Source organism: Carcharodon carcharias, chromosome 13 (assembly GCF_017639515.1).
Source record: "Carcharodon carcharias isolate sCarCar2 chromosome 13, sCarCar2.pri, whole genome shotgun sequence".
Classification (NCBI taxonomy): domain Eukaryota; kingdom Metazoa; phylum Chordata; class Chondrichthyes; order Lamniformes; family Lamnidae; genus Carcharodon; species Carcharodon carcharias.
Genome location: NC_054479.1, coordinates 26396960 through 26408436, shown reverse-complemented (window position 1 = coordinate 26408436; position 11477 = coordinate 26396960).

Here is an 11477-nt window from a genome sequence, read left to right as displayed (position 1 = left end):
CGGGCAGTCTGGGGAGGGAGTTTGCATAAATTCCGGAGGAGGGAGGGTTTGGGCCCTCCAGCGACGGAGGGTCCTGGGTGTCTGGGGAGGGAGGGTGCGGGGTGTCCAGGGAGGAAGGTTGTGGGATGTCCAGGGAGGGCGCGTGCGGGGTGTCCGGGGAGTGAGAGTGGGGGCTGTCCGGGGAGAGAGGTTGCGGGGTGTCCGGGGAGGGACGGTGTGGGGTGTCCGGGGAGGGAGGGCTCGGGGTGTCCGGGGAGGGAGGGCTCGGGGTGTCCGGGGAGGGAGGGTGCGGGGTGTCCGGGGAGGGAGCGTGCGGGGTGTCCGGGGAGGGAGCGTGCGGGGTGTCCGGGGAGGGAGCGTGCGGGGTGTCCGGGGAGGGATAGTGCACGCTGTCCTGGGATGGAAGGTTCGGGCTGTCCGGGGAGCGAGGGTACGGTGTGTCTGGGGAGGGATAGTGCAGGCTGTCCGGGTAGGGAGGCTGCGGAGTCTCCGGGGAGGGAGGATGCGGGCTGTCCGAGGAGGGAGAGTGCGGGATGTCCAGGGAGGGAGGGTGCGGACTGTCCAGGGCTGGAGGGTTTGGGCTGTCCAGGAAGGGAGGGTGCGGGGTGTCCGGGGAGGGAGGGTGCGGGCTGTCCAGGGAGGGTGGGTGCTGGATGTCTGGGGAGGGAGGCTGCATGGTGTCCGTGGAGGGAGGGTGCGGGTTTTCCGAGGAGGGGCTGTGCAGGCTGTCCAGCGAGGGAGGGTGTGGACTGTTTGGGGAGTGTGGGTGCGGGGTGTCCAGTGTGGGACGGTGCAGGCTGTTCGGGGAGTGAGATGCGGGCTGTCCCGGGAGGGAGGGTGCAGGGTGTCCAGGGAGGGAGGGTGCGGGGTGTCCGGGTAGGGAGGGTGCGACCCTGTCAGGGGAGGGAGGGTGCGGGGTGTCCGGGGAGGGAGGGTGCGGGGTGTCCGGGGAGGGAGGGTGCGGGGTGTCCGGGGAGGGAGGGTGCGGGGTGTCCGGGGAGGGAGGGTGCGGACTGTCTGGGGATGGAGGGTTTGGGCTGTCCGGGGAGGGAGGGTGCAGGGTGTCCGGGGAGGGAGTGTGCGGTGTGTCCGGGGAGGGAGGGTGCGGGGTGTCCGGGGAGGGAGGGTTTGGGCTGTCCGGGGATGGAGGGTTCGGGCTGTCCGGGGAGGGAGGGTGCAGGGTGTCCGGGAGGGAGATTTTGGGGTGTCCGGGGAGGGAGGGTGCGGGCTGTCCGGGGAGGGAGTTTGCAGAAATTCCGAGGAGGGAGGGTTTGGGTCCTCCAGCGATGGAGGGTCCTGGGTGTCTGGGGAGGGAGGTTGCGGGGAGTCCAGGGAGGGAGGGCGCGGGGTGTCCGGGGAGGGAGGGTGCGGGGTGTCCGGGTAGGGAGAGTGCAAGTTGTCCGGGGAGGGAGGGCGCGTGGTGTCCGGGGAGGGAGAATGCGGAGCGTCCGGGGAGGGAGGGTGCGGGGTGTCCGGGGAGGGAGGGTGCGGGGTCTCTGGGGAGGTGGAGTGCGGGGTGTCCGTGGAGGTGGAGTGCGGGGTGTCCTTGGAGGGAGGGTGCAGGGTGTCCGTGGATGGAGGCTTCAGGCTGTCCGTGGATGGAGGGTTCGGGGTGTCCGGGGAGGGAGGGTGCGGGGTGTCCGGGGATGGAGGGTTCAGGCTGTCCGTGGATGGAGGGATCGGGCTGTCCGGGGAGGGAGGGTGCGGGGTGTCCGGGGATGGAAGTTTCGGGCTGTCCGGGGAGGGAGGGTGCGGGGTGTCCGGGGATGGAAGTTTCGGGCTGTCCGGGGAGGGAGGGTGCGGGTTGTCCAGGGAGGGAGGGTGCGGGTGTCCGGGGAGGGAGGGTGCGGGTGTCCGGGGAGGGAGGGTGCGGGTGTCCGGGGAGGGAGGGTGCGTGTTGTCCAGGGAGGGAGGGTGCGGGTGTCCGGGGAGGGAGGGTGCGTTCTGTCCGGGGAGGGATAGTGCCCGCTGTCCTGGGATGAGGGTTCGGGCTGTCCGAGGATGGAAGGTTCGTGCTGTCCGGGGAGCGAGGGTACGGTGTGTCCGGGGAGGGATAGTGCAGGCTGTCCGGGTAGGGAGGCTGCGGAGTCTCCGGGGAGGGAGGATGTGGGCTGTCCGAGGAGGGAGAGTGCGGGGTGTCTGGGGAGGGAGAGTGCGGGATGTCCGGGTATGGAGGGTTTGGGCTGTCCGGGGAGGGAGTGTACGGTGTGTCCGGGGAGGGAGGGTGCGGGGTGTCCGGGGAGGTGGAGTGCAGGTTGTCAGGGGAGGGAGGGTGCAGGCTGTCCAGGGAGGGGGAGTGCAGGGTGTCTGGGAGGGAGGGTGCGGAGTGTCACGGGAGGGAGAATGCGGGGTGTCCGGGGAGGGAGGGTGCGGGGTGTCCAGGAGGGAGATTTCGGTGTGTCCGGGGAGGGAGGGTGTGGGCTGTCCGGGGAGGGATACTGCGGGCAGTCTGGGGAGGGAGTTTGCATAAATTCCGGAGGAGGGAGGGTTTGGGCCCTCCAGCGACGGAGGGTCCTGGGTGTCTGGGGAGGGAGGTTGCGGGGAGTCCAGGGAGGAAGGTTGTGGGATGTCCAGGGAGGGAGCGTGCGGGGTGTCCGGGGAGTGAGAGTGGGGGCTGTCCGGGGAGAGAGGTTGCGGGGTGTCCGGGGAGGGACGGTGTGGGGTGTCCGGGGAGGGAGGGTGCGGGGTGTCCGGGGAGGGAGGGCGTGGGGTGTCCGGGGAGGGAGGGCGTGGGGTGTCCAGGGAGGGAGGGTGCGGGGTGTCCGGGGAGGGAGGGTGCGACCCTGTCAGGGGAGGGAGGGTGCGGGGTGTCCGGGTAGGGAGGTTGCAGGGTGTCCGGGGAGGGAGGGTGCGGGGTGTCGGGGTAGGGAGGGTGCGACCCTGTCAGGGGAGGGAGGGTGCGGGGTGTCCAGGGAGGGAAGTTGCAGGGTGTCCGGGGAGGGAGGGTGCGGGGTGTCGGGGTAGGGAGGGTGCGACCCTGTCAGGGGAGGGAGGGTGCGGGGTGTCCAGGGAGGGGGAGTGCAGGGTGTCTGGGATGGAGGGTGCGGAGTGTCCTGGGAGGGAGAATGCGGAGCGTCCGAGGAGGGAGGGTGCGGGGTGGCCGGGAGGGAGAGTTCGGGGTGTCCGGGGAGGGAGAGTTCGGGGTGTCCGGGGAGGGAGGGTGCGGGGTGTCCGGGGAGGGAGGGTGCGGGCGGTCCGGGTAGGGTGGGTGCTGCCTGTCTGGGGAGGGAGAATGTGAGGTGTCCGGGGATGGAGGGTGTGGGGTGTCCGGGGAGTTGGAGTGCGGGGTGTCAGTGGAGGTGGAGTGTGGGGTGTCCATGGAGGGAGGGTGCGGGGTGTCCGGGGAGGGAGGTGCAGGGTGTCCGGGGAGGGAGGGTGCGGCGCGTCCAGGCAGGGAGAGTGCGGGGTGTCCGGGGATGGAGGGTTCAGGCTGTCCGGGAATGGAAGGTTCGGGCTGTCCGGGGAGGGAGGGTGCGGGCTGTCCAGGGAGGGTGGGTGCTGGATGTCTGGGGAGGGAGGCTGCATGGTGTCCGTGGAGGGAGGGTGCGGGGTGTCCAGGGTGGGAGGGTGCGGGCTGTCCGGGGAGGGAGAGTGCGGCTTGTGCAGGAAAGCAGAGTGCAGGCTGTCCGGGCATCGAGGGTGCTGCCTGTCCGGGGATGGAGAGTGTGCGCTGTCCGGGGAGGGAGGGTGCAGGGTGTCCAGGGAGGGAGAGTGTGGGGTTTCCGGGGAGGGAGGGTGCGGGGTGTCCGGGGAGGGAGGGTGCGGGGTGTCCGGGGAGGGAGGGTGCGGGGTGTCCGGGGAGGGAGGGTGCGGGGTGTCCGGGGATGGAAGTTTCGGGCTGTCCGGGGAGGGAGGGTGCGGGTTGTCCGGGGAGGGAGGGTGCGGGTTGTCCGGGGAGGGAGGGTGCGGGGTGTCCGGGGAGGGAGGGTGCTTTCTGTCCGGGGAGGGATAGTGCGGGCTGTCCGGGGAGGGATAGTGCACGCTGTCCTGGGATGGAAGGTTCGGGCTGTCCGGGGAGCGAGGGTACGGTGTGTCTGGGGAGGGATAGTGCAGGCTGTCCGGGTAGGGAGGCTGCAGAGTCTCCGGGGAGGGAGGATGCGGGCTGTCCGAGGAGGGAGAGTGCGGGGTGTCCAGGGAGGGAGGGTGCGGGTTGTCTGGGGAGGGAGGGTGGGGGCTGTCCCTGGAGGGAGGGTGCGGGGAGTCCAGGGAGGGAGTTTGTGGGATGTCCAGGGAGGGAAGGTGCAGGGAGTCCGGGGAGGTGGACTGCGGGATGTCTGGGGAGGGAGGGTGCGGGGTGTCCGAGGAGGGAGGGTGCAGGCTGTCTGGGGAGGGAGGGTGCGGGATGTTCGAGGAGGGAGGGTGCGGACTGTCCGGGCAGGGAGAGTGCGGCCCTGTCAGGGGAGGGAGTGTGCGGGGTGTCCGTGGAGGGAGAGTGCAAGTTGTCCGGGGAGGGAGGGTGCGGGGTGTCCGGGGAGGGAGGGTGCGGGGTGTCCGGGGAGGGAGGGTGCCGGGTGTCTGGGGTGGGAGGGTGCGGGGTGTCCAGAGAGGGAGGGTGCAGGGTGTCTGGGGAGGGAGGGTGCGGGGTGTGCGGGGAGGGAGGGTGCAGGGTGTCTGGGGAGGGAGGGTGCAGGGTGTCTGGGGAGGGAGAGTGCGGGGTGTCCGGGGAGGGGGAGTGCGGGGTGTCTGGGAGGGAGTATGCGAAGTGTCCTGGGAGGGAGGGTGCGGGGTGTCCGGCAGGGTGAGTTCGGTGTGTCCGGGGAGGGAGGGTGCGGGCTGTCCGGGGAGGGAGGGTGCGGGGTCTCTGGGGAGGTGGAGTGCGGGGTGTCCGTGGAGGGAGGGTGCGGGTTTTCCGAGGAGGGGGTGTGCAGGCTGTCCAGGGAGGGAGGGTGTGGACTGTGTGGGGAGTGTGGGTGCGGGCTGTCCGGGGAGGGAGGGTGCGGGGTGTCCAGTGTGGGACGGTGCGGGCTGTCCGGGGTGGGAGGGTGCTGCCTGTCCGGGGAGGGAGAGTGTGGGGAGTCCAGGGAGGGAGGGTGCTGGGTGTCCGGGGAGGTGGACTGCGGGATGTCTGGGCAGGGAGGGTGCGGACTGTCTGGGGATGGAGGGTTTGGGCTGTCCGGGGAGGGAGTGTACGGTGTGTCCGGGGATGGAGTGTGCGGGGTATCCGAGGAGGGAGGGTGCGGGCTGTCTGGGGAGGGAGGGTGTGGACTGTCCAGGCAGGGAGAGTGCGGGGTGTCTGGGGAGGGATAGTGCAGGGTGTCCGAGGAGGTGGATTGCAAGGTGTCTGGGGAGGGAGGGTGCGCGGTGTCCAGGGAGGGACGGTGCAGGGTGTCCGGGGAGGGAGGGTGCGGACTGTCCGGGGAGGGAGGGTGCGTGGTGTCCGGGGAGGGAGGGTGCGCGGTGTCCGGGGAGGGAGGGTGCAGGGTGTCCGGGGAGGGAGGGTGCAGGGTGTCCGGGAGGGAGATTTTGGGGTGTCCGGGGAGGGAGGGTGCGGGGTGTCCAGGAGGGAGATTTCGGTGTGTCCGGGGAGGGAGGGTATTGGCTGTCCGGGGAGGGATACTGTGGGCTGTCTGGGAAGGTAGTTTGCAGAAATTCCGAGGAGGGAGGGTTTGGGCCCTCCAGCGACGGAGGGTCCTGGGTGTCTGGGGAGGGAGATTGCGGGGAGTCCAGGGAGTGAGAGTGGGGGCTGTCCGGGGAGGGAGGTTGCGGGGTGTCCAGGGAGGGAGGGTGCGGCCCTGTCATGGGAGGGAGGGTGCGGGCTGTCCGGGGAGGGAGGGTGCGGCCCTGTCATGGGAGGGAGGGTGCGGGGTGTCCGGGGAGGGAGGGTGCGGGGTGTCCGGGGAGGGAGGGTGCGGGGTGTCCGGGGAGGGAGGGTGCAGGGTGTCCGGGGAGGGAGGGTGCGGGGTGTCCGGGGAGGGAGGGTGCGGGGTGTCCGGGGAAGGAGGGTGCAGGGTGTCCGGGGAGGGAGATTGCGGGGTGTCCGGGGAGGGAGGGTGCGGGGTGTCCATGGAGGGAGGGTGCGGGGTGTCCATGGAGGGAGGGTGCGGGGTGTCCGTGGAGGGAGGGTGCGGGTTTTCCGAGGAGGGGGTGTGCAGGCTGTCCAGGGATGGAGGGTGCGGGGTGTCCGGGGTGGGAGGGTGCGGGCTGTCCGGGGAGGGAGAGTGTGGGCTGTCCATGCAGGGCCAGCGTGGTCTGTCCGGGGAGGGTGGGAACGGCTGTGTCGGGAGGGAGGGTGTGGGCTGTCCTGGGTGGGAGGGTGCAGGCTGTCTGGGGAGGGAGGGTGCGGGGTGTCCGGGGAGGGAGGGTGCGTGTTGTCCAGGGAGGGAGGGTGCGTTCTGTCCAGGGAGGGATAGTGCCGGCTGTCCTGGGAGGAGGGTTCGGGCTGTCCGAGGATGGAAGGTTCGGGCTGTCCGGGGAGCGAGGGTACGGTGTGTCCGGGGAGGGATAGTGCAGGCTGTCTGGGAGGAGGGTTCGGGCTGTCCGAGGATGGAAGGTTCGTGCTGTCCGGGGAGCGAGGGTACGGTGTGTCCGGGGAGGGATAGTGCAGGCTGTCCGGGTAGGGAGGCTGCGGAGTCTCCGGGGAGGGAGGATGTGGGCTGTCCGAGGAGGGAGAGTGCGGGGTGTCTGGGGAGGGAGAGTGCGGGATGTCCGGGGATGGAGGATTTGGGCTGTCCGGGGAGGGAGTGTACGGTGTGTCCGGGGAGGGAGGGTGCGGAGTGTTCGGGGAGGTGGAGTGCAGGGTGTCAGGGGAGGGAGGGTGCGGGCTGTCCAGGGAGGGGGAGTGCAGGGTGTCTGGGAGGGAGGGTGAAGGGTGTCCAGGAGGGAGATTTCGGTGTGTCCAGGGAGGGAGGGTGTGGGCTGTCCGGGGAGGGATACTGTGGGCTGTCTGGGGAGGGAGTTTGCATAAATTCCGGAGGAGGGAGGGTTTGGGCCCTCCAGCGACAGAGGATCCTGGGTGTCTGGGGAGGGAGGGTGTGGACTGTCCAGGCAGGGAGAGTGCGGGGTGTCTGGGGAGGGATAGTGCAGGGTGTCCGTGGAGGTGGATTGCAAGGTGTCTGGGGAGGGAGGGTGCGCGGTGTCCGGGGAGGGAGGGTGCGGACTGTCCGGGGAGGGAGGGTATGGTGTGTCCGGGGAGGGAGCGTGCAGGGTGTCCGGGAGGGAGATTTTGGGGTGTCCGGGGAGGGAGGGTGTGGGCTGTCCGGGGAGGGATACTGTGGGCTGTCTGGGGAGGTAGTTTGCAGAAATTCCGAGGAGGGAGGGTTTGGGCCCTCCAGCGACGGAGGGTCCTGGGTGTCTGGGGAGGGAGATTGCAGGGAGTCCTGGGAGGGAGGTTGTGGGATGTCCAGGGAGGGAGCGTGCGGGGTGTCCGGGGAGTGAGAGTGGGGGCTGTCCGGGGAGGGAGGTTGCGGGGTGTCCGGGGAGGGAGGTTGCGGGGTGTCCGGGGAGGGAGGTTGCGGGGTGTCCGGGGAGGGAGGTTGCGGGGTGTCCGGGGAGGGAGGGTGTGGGGTGTCCGGGGAGTGAGAGTGGGGGCTGTCCGGGGAGGGAGGTTGCGGGGTGTCCGGGGAGGGAGGTTGCGGGGTGTCCGGGGAGGGAGGGTGTGGGGTGTCCGGGGAGGGAGGGTGTGGGGTGTCCGGGGAGTGAGAGTGGGGGCTGTCCGGGGAGGGAGGTTGCGGGGTGTCCGGGGAGGGAGGTTGCGGGGTGTCCGGGGAGGGAGGGTGTGGGGTGTCCGGGGAGGGGGGGCGTGGGGTGTCCGGGGAGGGAGGGTGCGGCCCTGTCATGGGAGGGAGGGTGCGGGGTGTCTGGGAGCGAGGGTGCCGTGTGTCCTGGGAGGGAGAATGCGGAGCGTCCAGGGAGGGAGGGTGGGGGCTGTCCGGGGAAGGAGGGTGCGGGGTGTCCGGGGAAGGAGGGTGCGGGGTGTCCGGGGAGGGAGGTTGCGGGGTGTCCGGGGAGGGAGGTTGCGGGGTGTCCGGGGAGGGAGGTTGCGGGGTGTCCGGGGAGGGAGGTTGCGGGGTGTCCGGGGAGGGAGGGTGCGGGCTGTCCGGGGAGGGAGGGTGCGGGCTGTCCGGGGAAGGAGGGTGCAGGGTGTCCATGGAGGGAGGGTGCGGGGTGTCCGTGGTGGGAGGGTGTGGGCTGTCCGGGTATCGACCGTGCTGCCTGTCCGGGGAGGGAGAGTGTGGGCTGTCCATGCAGGGCCAGCGTGGTCTGTCCGGGGAGGGCGGGAACGGCTGTGTCGGGAGGGAGGGTGTGGGCTGTCCGGGGTGGGAGGGTGCGGGCGGTCCGGGGTGGGAGGGTGCGGGCTGTCTGGGGAGGGAGGGTGCGGGGTGTCCAGGGAGGGAGGTTGTGGGATGTCCAGGGAGGGAGGGTGCGGCCCTGTCCGGGGAGGGAAAGTGCGGACTGTCTATGGTGGGAGGGTGAGGGGTGTTCGGGGAGGGAGGTGCGGACTGTCCATGGTGGGAGGGTGCTGGCTGTCCGGGGAGGGAGGTGCGGACTGTCCATGGTGGGAGGGTGCTGGCTGTCCAGGGAGGGAGGGTGCAGACTGTCTATGGAGGGAGAGTGCGGGCTTTCTGGGGAGGGAGAGTGCGGAGCGTCCGGGGAGAAAGGGTAGGGGCTGTTCGGGGAGGGAGGGTGCGGGGTGTCTGGGGAGGAAGAGTGTGCGCTGTCTCGGTAGGGAGGGTGCAGGCTGTCTGGGGAGGGATAGTGCGGGGTGTCCGGGGAGGGAGAGTATGGGGTTTCCGGGGAGGGAGAGTGAGGGGTGTCCAGGGAGGGAGAGTGCGGGGTGTCCGGGGAGGGATGGGTGTGGGCTGTCGGGGAGGGAGGTTGCAGGAATTCCAAGGAGGGAGGGTTTGGGCTGTCCACAGAGGGAGGGTGCGGGATGTCCTGGGAGGGAGGGTACGGGGTGACCGTGTAGGGAGGGTGTCCGGGGAGGTGGAGTGCGGCGTGTCTGGGGAGGGAGGGTGTGGGGTGTTCAGGGATGGAGTGTTCGGTCTGTCCTGGGAGGGAGGGTGCGGGGTGTCCGTAGAGAGAGGGTGCAGGCTGTCTGGGGAGGGAGGGTGCGGGTGTCCGGGGAGGGAGGGTGCGGGTGTCCGGGGAGGGAGGGTGCGTTCTGTCCGGGGAGGGATAGTGCCCGCTGTCCTGGGAGGAGGGTTCGGGCTGTCCGAGGATGGAAGGTTCGTGCTGTCCGGGGAGCGAGGGTACGGTGTGTCCGGGGAGGGATAGTGCAGGCTGTCCGGGTAGGGAGGCTGCGGAGTCTCCGGGGAGGGAGGATGTGGGCTGTCCGAGGAGGGAGAGTGCGGGGTGTCTGGGGAGGGAGAGTGCGGGATGTCCGGGGAAGGAGGGTTTGGGCTGTCCGGGGAGGGAGTGTACGGTGTGTCCGGGGAGGGAGGGTGCGGGGTGTCCGGAGGGGTGGAGTGCAGGGTGTCAGGGGAGGGAGGGTGCGGGCTGTCCAGGGAGGGGGAGTGCAGGGTGTCTGGGACGGAGGGTGCGGAGTGTCATGGGAGGGAGAATGCGGGGTGTCTGGGGAGGGAGGGTGCGGGGTGTCCAGGAGGGAGATTTCGGTGTGTCCGGGGAGGGAGGGTGCGGGTTGTCCGGGGAGGGAGTTTGCATAAATTCCGGAGGAGGGAGGGTTTGGGCCCTCCAGCGACGGAGGGTCCTGGGTGTCTGGGGAGGGAGGGTGCGGGGTGTCCAGGGAGGAAGGTTGTGGTATGTCCAGGGAGGGAGCGTGCGGGGTGTCCGGGGAGTGAGAGTGGGGGCTGTCCGGGGAGAGAGGTTGCGGGGTGTCCGGGGAGGGACGGTGTGGGGCATCCGGGGAGGGAGGGCGCGGGGTGTCCGGGGAGGGAGGGTGCGGGGTGTCGAGGGAGGGAGGTTGCAGGGTGTCCGGTGAGGGAGGGTGCGGGGTGTCCGGGGTGGGAGGGTGCGGGGTGTCCGGGGAGGGAGGTTGCAGGGTGTCCGGTGAGGAAGGGTGCGGGGTGTCCGGTGAGGAAGGGTGCGGGGTGTCCGGGGTGGGAGGGTGCGGGGTGTCCAGGGAGGGACGTTGCAGGGTGTCCGGTGAGGGAGGTTGCAGTGTGTCCGGGGAGGGAGGGTGCGTGGTGTCCGGGTAGGGAGGGTGCGACCCTGTCAGGGGAGGGAGGGTGCGGGCGGTCCGGGGAGGGAGGGTGCTGCCTGTCTGGGGAGGGAGAATGTGAGGTGTCCGGGGAGGGAGGGTGCAGGGTGTCTGGGAGGGAGGGTGCGGAGTGTCCTGGGAGGGAGAATGCGGAGCGTCCGAGGAGGGAGGGTGCGGGGTGGCCGGGAGGGAGAGTTCGGGGTGTCCGGGGAGGGATACTGCGGGCGGTCGGGGGAGGGTGGGTGCTGCCTGTCTGGGGAGGGAGAATGTGAGGTGTCAGTGGAGGGAGGTTGCGGGGTGTCCGGGGAGTTGGAATGCGGGGTGTCCGGGGAGTTGGAATGCGGGGTGTCAGTGGAGGTGGAGTGTGGGGTGTCCATGGAGGGAGGGTGCGGGGTGTCCGGGGAGGGAGGGTGCGGGGTGTCCGGGGAGGGAGGGTGCGGGGTGTCCGGGGAGGGAGGGTGCAGGGTGTCCGGGGAGGGAGGGTGCGGGGTGCCCGGGGAGGGAGGGTTCAGGCTGTCCGGGAATGGAAGTTTCGGGCTGTCCTGGGAGGGAGGGTGCGGGGTGTCCGAGGTTGGAAGGTTCGGGCTGTCCGGGGAGGGAGGGTGCGGGTTGTCCGTGGAGGGAGGGTGCGGGGTGTCCATGGAGGGAGGGTGCGGGCTGTCCGGGGAGGGGGTTTGCGAGATATCCTTGAAGGGAGGGTGCGGGCTGTCCAGGGAGGGTGGGTGCTGGATGTCTGGGGAGGGAGGGTGCGGGGTCTCTGGGGAGGGAGGCTGCATGGTGTCCGTGGAGGGAGGGTGCGGGTTTTCCGAGGAGGGGGTGTGCAGGCTGTCCAGGGAGGGAGGGTGTGGACTGTTTAGGGAGTGTGGGTGCGGGGTGTCCAGTGTGGGACGGTGCGGGCTGTCAGGGGAGGGAGGGTGCGGGCTGTCCGGGGAGGGAGAGTGTGCGCTGTCCGGGGAGGGAGGGTGCAGGGTGTCCGGGGAGGGAGGGTGCGGGGTGTCCGGGGAGGGAGGTGCGGGGTGTCCGGGGAGGGAGGGTGCGGGCTGTCCGGGGAGGGAGGGTGCGGGGTGTCCGGGGAGGGAGGGTGCGGGGTGTCCGGGGAGGGAGGGTGCGTTCTGTCCGGGGAGGGATAGTGCACGCTGTCCTGGGATGGAAGGTTCGGGCTGTCCGGGGAGCGAGGGTACGGTGTGTCTGGGGAGGGATAGTGCAGGCTGTCCGGGTAGGGAGGCTGCGGAGTCTCCGGGGAGGGAGGATGCGGGCTGTCCGAGGAGGGAGAGTGCGGGGTGTCCAGGGAGGGAGGGTGCGGGTTGTCTGGGCAGCGAGGGCGGGGGCTGTCCTGGGAGGGAGAGCGCGGGGAGTCCAGGGAGGGAGTTTGTGGGATGTC